The sequence below is a fragment of the Amborella trichopoda genome, chromosome 11 (assembly GCF_054954075.1).
Source record: "Amborella trichopoda isolate Santa Cruz 75 chromosome 11, AtrichopodaSantaCruz75HAP2 v2.0, whole genome shotgun sequence".
NCBI classification, from domain to species: Eukaryota; Viridiplantae; Streptophyta; class Magnoliopsida; order Amborellales; family Amborellaceae; genus Amborella; species Amborella trichopoda.
In genome coordinates, this window is record NC_142346.1 from 16,454,957 (window position 1) to 16,468,045 (window position 13,089).

The following is a 13,089-nucleotide window of genomic DNA, read 5'->3' on the forward strand; positions in this document are numbered from 1 at the left end:
GCATTAACATCGCTATCCCAAGTAGAACAAAAAAACGAGCTCGATAGTCTATAAGAAAATGGACAATGGAGAAATAGATGAGTACTTGTTTCACCATCTTCCTTACATATGAAACAGATATTTAGCAAGATCTTACCTCTCTTGATGAGATTATCAACAGTTAAGACCTTATTTTGTACTGCGAACCATAAAAAATCTTACACCTTAAGAGGTAAAGGCTACTTTCAAATAATGACAACTTCAAGCATGGACCACCTCCATCGATCATGAAATAGCAACTGATACTTTGATTTAACTGAATAAACTCCATCTTTATCAATATCCCAAACAACATCATCAGCAGCATTTTGAGGGATGTATACTTCATTTAATAACATCAATAAATTAGATAATTCAGAAAAGAGAGTATTTGAAATCCTATTGTATGGAAGATTAATATTCCATACAATCTTATTATCCCTGCGCTCAAAGTAATCAAAGACACAACATTGGGGTTAGACAACAGTATTGGGGTTATCCATCCTTTGGAATACAAGTGGAAAAACATATTTCAAAGTTGAAGCACCTGACCATTAGTAGTATCAAAAGAAGATATTGCTTTCATTGCCTAAACTGCATCAAATGTCCCTGTGAATCAGAGTTTTACAAGAATGAATAGATCTCCAACAGTAAGATATCCCCCTAGTACCATTCCTTGCACTAACCCATATTCTAAATCTATCATTACCATATTTCGAAGCGATCACTTTGTACCAAAGATGATATTTGAAATTTCAACTTTTCTACCATCATTTACAAAGCAGGGCTTGGTTGACAAGTTTAATTTTCCTTACTCCTAAACCTGCCTCCCTTTTAGGTGCTCACACCCTATTCCATCTAAGACGATGATACTTTTTAATATCCACATATGAACCCCAAAGAAAGTTTCTCATTAAAGTTTCGATTTTCCTGGCCACCAATGAAGGGATTTCCAAAATGAACATTTGGTATATTGTTAAATGCGACAAACATGCATTTACAAAAGTTATTCTTCCCCTCAAATAAAGGTATTTAAATTTCCACAGATCAAACTTTACTTGGATCCTTTGGATAACTTTATGCCAAAAAGCTAGAGGGAGTCGATCATCCGAGATTGGCATCCCCAAATATTTGATTGGAAAATTCTCCACCTTATACCCCATCACCTCTGCAATTGCCCGGACCTCATCATCACTACAATTAATGCCAACTACTACAATTTTCTCAAAATTAACCTTAAGACCTAAGATAACCTCACAACATCTCAAGAGTATGCTAATGTTGCTAATCTGATCAACCTCGGCCTCACAGAACAATAAGGAATCATTTGCATATTGCAAATGAGAAATACAAGGTCCCTCACTTGACATCTAGAAGCCCAAAAAATGCCCCATCCTTTCGACATTTCTTAAAAGTAAACTAAAGTATTCTGCATAAATAATGAATATGAAAGGGGTAATAATGCTCCTTTCAACCATGTCATACGCCTTTTCCTTGTCCAATTTAATGACCACCCCAACGCTACCACTAAGAACTTTTGAATGTATACACTCTTGTGCAACCATAACACCATAAAAAATCAGCTTAACCTTGATGAAAGCTGACTATGGATCTGAGATAATAACCGGTAGCACCACCTTTAGCCGTTCCACAAGAACCTTAGCCACAATTTTGTAAAGATTTGTCAGAAGACTAATAGGTCTAATGTCTCCAAGATCTACAATGACTAACTTTTTAGGAATCAGTACAATAAATGTGGAATTGACCCCTCTAAAAAATTCTCGTCTCTTAAGAAACCCCCTAGTCATTTCCAATAGCTCTCCACTAATCAAATTCCAAAACCTATGGAAAAAATATTAAAGGAAAGCCGTCAGGTCCAAGTGCCTTATCACTTGATAGAGACAAGATCGTTTTTTTTAATTCATCTACTGAGACATCTCTCTTCAAAAAAGACATTAAATCTGACGGTAAGACATTAAACTCCACCTTATTTAACCGAGGGGTACATTTCACCTCTAAAGAAAATGCTTTTTGGAAGTGATTGATGATGACGTTAGATATCTCATTGCTGTCATCAAGATCCACTCCATGGATCAAAAGACCAGAAACATCATTCTGACGACTTCGTGCATTTGCTGTGGCATGAAAAAACTTGGTATTTAGAGCCCCCTCCTTCAACCATTTCACTCTAGATCTTTGTTTCCAGTAAATCTCAACCCTTCTAAGCTCTTGTAGCTCATTTGTTTTAGATCGTCTCTCCACAATCAACTCCTCAGACAAAACTCTAGAATGTTGCATTATTAAGTCAACCTCCTCTATACTCCTTAACACTTCCTCAATTTTTCCTTTGACAAAATATCTCTTTTTTTTTTTCCTAGCAATAAGCTTATGCTTAACATTTAAGAGCCAAAGGAAATAGTATTCTCCCAATAACTTCTAATAATGTCTATAACTTCCTTCTCTTGCAATTTAGGACCCCCCAATACAATTTTAGAGCTAACATAATAGGGGTATGATCGGAGATAGCCTAGGTAAAGCTTTAACATAGGTAAAGGAAAAAATTCAGACCACTCTCCAGACACCAAAACCTGTCAATTTTAGACATTGACGGATTCGTAGTACTTCCATTAGTCCACGTAAAGACAGTTTGTGAAATAGGCAGGTCTAAAAGATCATGGGACTCTATAAATATGTTAAAAAGACGCATAGCATTTATAATAGCCCCACTATGACTACTTTCGTCCGGGCATCTGATAAAATTAAAATCCCCCTTAAGCAAAGTAGATAGTCAAAATTAAGAAGGAAATCTGACATATCACGAATGAAAATTTCTTTCAAAGCAAAAGTTTGGGGTTCATAAACATTCATCAACCCCCATTGAAAATCAACATCTGGCCCCACAAAACCTACCACGAAAAAGTTATCTTTTCTAACAACGTAAAAAGAAAGCGAAACTGTTGGATCCCACAAAATCCACAGTCCCCCAGAAGCCCCTACCGAGTTAATCCTTACAAAGTCTACTGCCCCAAGACCCCACACTTCCTTGACCCGAGATAAATTGGGACTTGGAAGTTTTGTTTCCTGCAGAATTAGACCAGTACGCTTAAACTTGCGAACAAAAAAAATGATGTCTTTCTTTGAGGTCACCCAAGACTCTTACATTTCATGAGAAGACAATCATTAAAAAGGTTTAGCAGAGGAGGAACATGGTCCGTCCCTAGTCGTATTGAAGTAAGGTTCTTCCAATAGCAGCGCTTCCTCTATGGCCTCATCAAAGGCTTCATCTAGAGCTGTCGACGAAGGAGAAAAGCTCACTTCAATAACATGTTTGTCCTGGATGATGACTCTAGTAGCAACTCCAGGGCGAAATCATCGAGCCAGCAAACTCATCGACGATCTCGTTCCCTTCATCAAGTTTTTGCCTTTCTTTTTCTTCCTTCTCCCTTCCTTGGCAGGAGTTTGCTCACTAGTACATGGCTTTTTCTTCTCAACAGCTTGATTTTCCTTCTTTTTTTTCTCCTTTTTCTTCTCTATAATTTCTTTGAAGACCACCCCAATCAGTATATCAAAGTCCATCCCACTATAAAAAATAATTGAGGCTACCTTATCGCCTTCTAGATCTTCCTAAATCACTTCATATGGATTCAAATGAACTGGCAAAACCTCTAAAGCATGGTCTGTAATGACCAAAACTTTTCCCGATTAGAAATGCTTGCATGGCAGTGAAAAGCCAATGGAAGAGGAGAAGATAAGTGTTAAAGCCATATGTGTAAAGTCATATGTGTAAAGCCGTCTGCGTAAAGCCGTCTGTGTAAAGCTATATGTGTAAAGCCATCTGTGTATTATCATTTGACATATGTAAGCTACTTGTGGGCCTTTGGCAGCCACTTGGATACCACATATACAATACTTGCCATCTATGTATTGCCATTTGACATATGTAAACCACTTGTGGGCCTTTGACAACTGCTTGGACACCACATACACAACACTTGTAACCCTTGTTGCCACTTGGCTTGTGCATGCTGCCCCTATCCCCTTTCCTGTTTATAAATACCCCCATCTGTTTGCTTAACTGATGATTTTGAGGACAAAATCCTTTTTAAGTGAGGGATGATGCAAGGACAGAAATTTTCTCAGCTAGAAAGGCTTGCCCTATAGTGAAATGCCAATGGAAGATTAGAGAAGTGTTAAAGTCATTTGTGTAAAGTCATCTGTGTAAAGTCGTCTTTGTAAAGTCGTCTGTGTAAAGCCCTCTGTGTAAAGCCGTATGTGTAAAGCCATTTTGTGTAAAATTGTCTGTGTAAAGTTGTTTGTGTAAAGCCGTTTGTGTAAAGCCATATGTGTAAAGTCATCCATATAAAGTCATCTGCGTAAAGCCGTCTATGTAAAGCCGTCTGTGTAAAATTATATGTGTATTGCCATTTGATCCATGTAAACCACTTGTGGGCCTTTGACAATTACTTGGACACCACATACACAACACTTGTAACCCTTGTTGCCACTTGGCTTGTGCATGCTGCCCCTCTCCCCTTTCTTGCTTATAAATACCCCTTCAAACACTCCTCTTAAGAGTTTTCACACTCTCTCTCCCTCTCTAAGAGCCATTGTCAGCTCACTGTTAGTCCATTGTTGAAGCCTTGTTAGGAGCTGGAAGGAGACTGCGGAAGAGGATTTTGGAAGCACCTTTGCATAATAAGTAAGTGGATCATACCACCATTGCACTTAATTTGGTAGATGCATGAAACTAAAAGTACTTGCAAGCATGAAATAAGTGATAGAGCATGATTGTGTTGGGATTTCATGAACTATTTCACTGAACTGGTGCATGTGTTGTATGATGAGTTTTGATGTCAAAGTAAATTTATTGCTCATAAAATTCTATGGAAAAGTATCTATGTATGCCTTAAACAAAATGGAAAAGATTGCATGATGCTGCCTATTGTGAATTGTGAGTTATTGAATATCTTTTGAAGCATGTCCTGTGGCACTATAAATTTCCAGAAACGTTCATATTTTTGTACTAAGCATTTGAATAGGCAAATGAGGTCCAAATGACATCAAATCACTGCCATTAGAAAGATGCATGAGTCTACTACCATCTTCATGTTTAAACCATGTTAATATTCCTAAATAATGAGAAGTTATGCCCTAAAATTTGTAGACATATCTCTATTAATAGATTGGTACTGAATTTCAAATTGTCATTGTTGTTGGCATTGATTTTGACTAACTAAATGAAGTCCATTTTCTTTCAAACTACTGTCATTTGAAAGATCTCTGAGTAGGCTTAAAGTTATATGCATAAATTATTTTGAAATTCTTCCTAGGTTGAAAGTTATGTAACTATTTGTGAAGGCATTTCATTGTGGACGGATTTCACTAAAATTCATAACCATCTCTTTGGTTGTCATGGACTTTTGAATAACCAAATGGAGTCCAATTGCTTTCAAACTACCCTTGTTGGAAAGATACGTGTTTTTACTTAAACTTTGGTTCTGGAATAACTTTAAAATATCCTATGTATTGAAGGTTATAAATGTGCTAAGTGAAACATATCACTGTCTTAGATGCACATGAGGGTACATATAGTGAACCCCTATTATATTGACCTTCTGAATAGCCAAATATGGTCCAAATGCTTTCAAACTACCCCCATTTACAATATATTTGTGTCTAGTATAAAATTACTTTTGGAACCATCTTCAAATTCCAAATGGATCGAAAGTTACGACCCTATTTATGATCGGACGTTACTATCTGAAATTGTAGGAAATGTGAACTGTGATACTAAAAATGTGATACTGCTACTATCATAATGTGATACTACTACTGTCATAATGTGATACTGTTACTGTCAAATTGTAATACTGCTATTGTCATAATGTGATACTGCTACTGTCATAATGTGATACTGCTACTATCATAGTGTGATACTGCTAATATCATATTGTGATACTGCTACTTTCATTATATGATACTACTACTGTCATGCTATGATATTGATATCATCATAATGTGAAGCTGATACTATGAGATTGAAAATGTGACACTATGATACTGATACTGTAAACCATTGTGATAATAACCACTACGCAATGGAACACCCATTTGTAGTACGTACTGTCATATTATGACATATTGTGATACTGTTATACTGTGATAAATTGTGAGATTGACCACCACGCAATGGGACACCCATTGGTGGTTGGATACTGTTTTGCTGGCAACCGTTGACTATACCTCGACCTCAATGATAAGACTGGGGTCCAGAAGCGAAACTATGTAGCAGGGAAGGTTGCACCCCCCATTTGTTATGGGCACTACGCATTGGGACACCCAATGGGAGTGTAACGCTCTCTCGTCAATAGGGCATAAGGAGACGGTCGTGTCTTGCAAGGCCACTGCCTATCAAATACCCCAAAGAGCGTTGGGGACATGTGTGTGTGTGTGTGTGTGAGGATATTACGAAGTGGGACACCCACTTTTCATTGTCCTCCCCCTAAACGAGGGTAAAAGTTCCAAGCTATAGGATTGACTTGACCTTATCAATGGAACTTATATTTCAAGAGTAAGCTTCTCTAGCTTTTATTGTGTGAAACTGTGATCTGTTAGCCTCACTGTTTTGCTTAAGATAGAATGATTTATGACTTATGTATTGTATGTTCCTGATAATTGAACTGCGTTTATTCTTATACTGTTAAAGTACTGAAAGGCATAATAAGGGAAGTTTTCTTGATATCTCTGTATATTAGTGAGCACTGTTAACTGCTTATTGTGCTGTTAGCTCATGGTATTTTATTCCCATGACTATAGAGTGACAGTCTTTGATCTGAAGATCAGGCAGCTGAGCTGCGTGCCGGACGAGTAAGGAGTCTGGTAAAGGATTTTGCGGAAGTTTTTTCATAGTAGGTGTTTGGTGGATGTGCCACTGGAATGTTTTATGTTAACCTTGTATTTTGTTATAGGCCATTAGTGCCTTGAAGTAATTGTAAGGAATGTTGGATAATGAATGTTAACGGAAATGGTTGTGCTTTTGGATTTATATATGTCTTAATGTTTGGATTTTAGTTTTATTTTGTGGTTTGCTCTTGATTCCATCTTTATATGCATTGAGCCACTTCTATCTGAGTAGCGTTCGCCACCTCATGTTGCAGTCCCGCACTCTACTACCCTCCGACAAATCCAGTATGTGGTCAGAGAGCGGGGTCGTGACATGGTCATTCAGAACTTCTACCACTGGGTTTACAACGACCATATGAAGAAGTAGAGGTCTCTCCTCGTTGCGGATAACATTGAGGGGTGGAAGCATCAACTTCCACCATGGCTACCTCGGCATCTTGTATCATGGTATCATTATCAGAACCAACATCTCCACCATCTTCCATTGCCTTTGGGACAAACTCCCCTTCCTCCACTACCACATGCTCTTGAACCTCCTCAATCACCACAATGGCCAAAGGATTGATTGTCGAAGGATCAAAAGCAGGCCTCTAAGAAGATCGGCACTTCCTGTCTGCATGATAGTGCATTATAAGGTACATCTTACCTAACAAAGCTAGCACAAATTGGAGGGCCACAGTCGAACAAAGACGATAGCCTACAAATGCAAAGACAGAAACTAGAATAAAGTAGCTAACCCTCTGCAGTTTGAGGCCAACTCCACCGCCTTCACTGCTGCAACCGAAAGCTTTGAGGAAAACCAACCCTCTTCCAAGCGTGCCAGCGAGAATATCGAGCAGGCCACCACGTCACGTACTTTCCCCATCAAATCCTTCTTTGGTAATTGTGCCTCAAATCCCACCTTCAAAGATACGCCGTTCGCCTTCCCCATTTTGGGCATATTAAAAGCATGAGAAGAATTCGATGGACCCTCTCATACTGTAAAACCTCGTAGGCCCTCACCTTCGTCAATAACGCTCGCCGAGAAGCCTGTCGAGCTTTCCGTAAAACGACCCACTAGAATCCATCCTTTTTGAATTTTCAAATTTTGAAACCCCACTTTCCCTGTCTTGAAAAATCGAGGACCATTCTTCTTTGGAAAAGCTATTTCAGAACTAGCTCGAGAATTTACTGTCGAAGCATAACGACGTTGATTAACCTCTTGCCACCCTTCGGCCTCTACCACTGGAACCGTAACTGCCTTAACCCCAAGTGAGACTATATTGACAGCTTTTATCTCTACAAAAACATAAATGGAGAAAAACTCTTGGCCCACTTGAATTCTCAGCCTTTTTAGAATGGAGGCCCCACACAGCTTCCAAATGTATAAAAGAGTCATTATCAATGTCACAAACTTCTCCACACCGATTAAGCCAGCTTACAGAAAGTAACCAACAACCAAGCATAGAAAGGGATACCTGACAGTCTAATCCACTAACTTTCCTTCTGCAAATAAGAGATATGGGTCGAGGTTTCCAAAAATCGAGAGACAAAAGCTTTCATCTGACTCTAACGAAACGATTCTCCAGAGCTACTAAAGCTTCCTCCTTATTATATAGAAAGAATAATACCTTATTTTCCCACATTATTTTAACTTTCGGAGCATATGACAAGCCCCATCCCCTTTTAGCCCAATCACTGAGACCAAAGATATCATTCGAAGAGGGGGAGAATGAACCCCACTACTGGAAACTTCGTACCCGACAACAAACCACCTGATAAATCATACATGATAGACAACACTAGATCACCAAAATCATCATCCACTCCATCATCTTCCCCAAGCTCACCCATCCTCACTTCTCCCTCACTAACCCGATAGTCTTAAAAGTATCTTATCTTCTCTCTTAAAAAATTAGTCTTAATTCTTTTAATTAACTTTTGCTGTAAAATATCATGGGAGTCTTAGTCATAAGATAGAATGTATCTTAACTTGCCCTTGTTATAAAATTTGAAGCTTCAAAATTTGTAGAGATAATGCAGGTTTATAAAAGTTTGAAAGCATTTGAAATAGAAGATTCAAACAACATATTACAAAAAATACTATTTCATTAGGTATTTGAAGCCATTTGTTTGTAAGCATTTGAAATAGAAGATTCAGACAACATATCACAAAAATACTATTTCATTATGTATTTGAAGCTATTTGTTTCTCCATTTGTTGATTGTGAATGTTGAGATGATCAATTTGAGGGTTTTCTACAATCATAATTGCAGTATATGATGGAGTATCGAGGTGCAAATTAAAGCCTAGTTCTTATGTAAAGTATTCCTTGATAGATCTGAAAACTATAAGACTGTGTACGATGTCATCTAGCTGGAACACACTACACAATTAAGGTGTATTTGTTTGCTGAAAGATGAAAATGGATGTTTTTCTTAGTGGAATTCTAGAATATTAGGGAAGTTATGTGTACTTGTATTTGATAACCTACTGGAATGTGAAGGAAGTTTTGGGTACTACCTGCTGGAGTGTTGAAGAAGTTCTGGGTACAGGTACTTGATTGATCCTGGAATAATTGGCTTTTGTTGATATATAGGCAAGTTTGAATCGTCCATTTAGCGATATGGGACTGGTGTATCATGTATCAAGGAGATAATAAAGACACTCCTAATTTTCATTGTGTCGAACCAAACAAAATGAATCTTTCAAATGGAGTGCATTAGGAGTTTGTTGTATGCACCCTCTCCCTCTTCCAAAAATGATGTGGTCTTTATATACTGCATGGCACTGAAATGATGATTTCCATTTTATTTTTTAATTTTGTTTGAAGGAAAACAGAATTGATAGTTTGATAATAGTTATAACTGCCACCATTAACTTATTATCGGATTGAATGATGGTCATGAACCTCCTACAATAATGAAGTGCAGAGAACTGTAAAAAAGAACCATTTCTTCATATATACATAATTCTATTCCGACTACTATTATTACAAATAACATCATTTCAGGAGTAGCACTTGTCATCTATGATAGGCAATAGGACGAGCCGAGTTGCATATGAAGTGACTCGAAAAAAAAAAAAAATTGAGAGAGAGAGAGAGAGAGAGGATGATGGGACAGATTCAAATGTCCTTGTTCAAATATGGTGAAGCGACGAGCATTGCCGTTTTCAAATCAAGACTACTTGCCATTGATAAACAACAATATCGGCTATGATGGTAGATTGTAAACGCTTCTTGTGAGTTGTAAAATTGTCTTCAACATCGCAATTGAGTTATATTGCAAGAAACTTTTACTTGTTGAGATTTTAGGCTACGTTGAATAGCGATTACATTTTCTTTCAAGATAATAAATTATATTGACTTATCAGAGAAAATAAATTATCTTGCAGATATTCTTAAGCAACAGTATGTTGCAAAAGCCTTATATTATGGAAGTACAATACAATACCAGTCCAAGTACAAAATATGAGAACCTCAATAGCTGTAATTTTGCCTGGAAAACGTTCAAAAAGGTATATAGACAAATAACCATTTACTTGCAAATGTTTCAACACTTGATTGAACTGTACAACTTTTAAGCAGCTTGATTTCAGAATTTTGAGTAGCTATCAAAATTTAAAATTAGGTCCTCACTCTCCACCAACATGCACCTTGTACCATTTGTGTTTGCTTTCTGATAGGGAAGCATTGTATCGGCCACCTTATAAGAAATACAAATATTTCTATTATATTCTTTCTTAAGGTTCAGAAGAAATGAAAGGAAACTAAGACTCGTCAGCTTTGTGATGGCCAAAACCACGAATTAATAATCAACAAATACTAAATTCTTAAAGATACTACTTTTGCTATGTCAAATTCCAACCACCCAATGTTACCATGTAATACAGTTTGGGTCATAAATTCCATTATCCAATATATGAAGAACAAGAGCATGCACACTGGTAACAACAACTAATAAATTCTTTTGATATGTCAAGACTTAAGAGTAATGTGGAATACGAGATTGTGTAGTGTGACCCCAAGGTGCAGTGTGTGTATGGATAAGGCGTGTAGTACGGTTAGATTGGCAAACAGACAAATTTAATTTTACAAGCAAATGCAAAGAGGGCAAGAATTGCCACCAAGGAACAATTGAGTTCGGGACACGCCCAGACCGTAGCCCTTTTAGATCCTGACCTTTGATGTCATGGAAAGCCTTCCGATGTTCGTCAGTCGACGGGGCGTGAGGACGTATGAGTTGCAGAGATTCTTCCAAAAGGGTGAGCCTTGTGAGCCAAGCACCCTTAGTTTTCCTCGGGTGAGCCTTGTGAACCAAGCACCATAACAGGAGGGAGCAAGACCTACGCCGTCGAGATCCGTAAGCTTGAAATGTGGTTTGATTACACTCCCTTGCACGTCTTGGCACGCTAAGGTTTATGGATTGCGCACTTGCGGTTGTTGATGGGCCTATAAAGTCGTTATGGTTTGCTTTGTGAGATACCTAGGTATGGTCTAGGTCTAGGTTGATTGGTTTGGTTAGGGTTGGATTGAGTTGATTAGGCTAGGATTGGTACGAGCTAGAGTGGTCTCGGATGGGTCTTAGTTGATTCGAGTTGGTTAGGTTCGAATGAGTTTATGTGGGTCAAGTGAAGTGAGAGGGATCGACTGGGGATCGGATGAGTTGGGGGGCATATGGATTTGAGGAGTATGAGTGGGTTGAGAGGAGGTCAAGTAGGCTAGAGTGGGTCAACTAGGTCTAGGTGGTGCGAGTCGGGTTGGTTTGGGGCAAAGGCGAGTAGGGATGAAAGGGGCTAACTGGAGTCCGACAGAATTTTGGCAACACCTCCCTTGTACGAGGTATGGATGACAAAAGTAAAGGTGCTCGACGATTAATCAAAGCATCCTAAAGAAGTCTGCTAGCGAGGTCTGGGTTTAGGCCCGCTTGAGTGCTGCCTTGGAAAAGCCTCCTTAAGGGTTAACCTAAGCTAGGTAGGGGTTAAGTGGGTTAGGTTAAGTGGGCTACGTTGGGTTTGGATTAGAGTATGGATAATGAAGTATGAGTACGGTGTAGGGTATAGAGTATGATAGAGTATGGGGTATAGAGATGGTAGGGTATGGGGTATGGAGTATGGTAGAATATGGGATATGGTATATGGTAGGGTATACGATGTGAAGTATGGTAGAGTGTGGGATATGGTGTATGGTATGGTATGGGGTATGATTAGGTTATGGAGGTGTGGTTAGGTTAGGGTTAGGGTTTGGATGACCCTTAGTCAAGTGTAATGACTTAACCAAGGTGGGTTAGGATTGGGTTGGGTTAACTAGGGAATGATAGTTAAATTTGGGGTAAGGGTAAGAACTTTTTTGCACCAAAATTTTCTTTCTCCTCTTTTAAGGTGACAGAATTTCATTAATCTCAAAGAAAAAAAAGTTCTCGTTAAATTACATGAGTTCTACCGGTTTATATAGAGCTCCCCCTTGAATATAAATGGATGCTCAAAACTTAAGAAAATTGGGTGAAAAGAAAAAAAAAGATGAAAAATACAATGAAATTTGGGCAAATGAAAAATTAACAAGAAAAAGGATATGAGAAATGCCTAAAATAAATGATTAGGTCCCTCAAAGAGAGCATCTTCCCAACCATATGGTATGAGACCTTGTTTTCGACTTTTCCAACATCAACACGGGCGAACTATCATCGAAAAACATAGATTGCACCGTTATGATCATTTTGATATATGTTATGCATAGAGCCATGAAGATTTGTTAGAGTTTTTTGTTGTCTTGGGTTTTATGGTTTTCATGTAATTTTTCTTCAACACCTTTTGATCGATTTCTTCATAATGCCGAATTTATTGAGGGTTTTCTGGTGGCAAATCAAAGTGGATCTCATCATGATCATTTCGCACCAAAAAGTGTGATAAAAGACTTTCGATTGGCCAAGTTATAACTCCAAATTGTCATAAACCCAAAATCACGATTCCAATTTTTTATTATTAAATTTTTTGTTATTATCTTAATCAAAGTCTTATCCCAATTATTTAGACATAAGATAGATTCATGATTCATAAAAGACATATCAAACTGATATATGGGCTGAGTACCTAAGACAACCCACCTCCCTTACTAGGATTGGGACGGGCCGAGGGAAAATTTAGTAAACCACATTGTACCGTCGCTCGTTACCTAATTCCTGCATGCC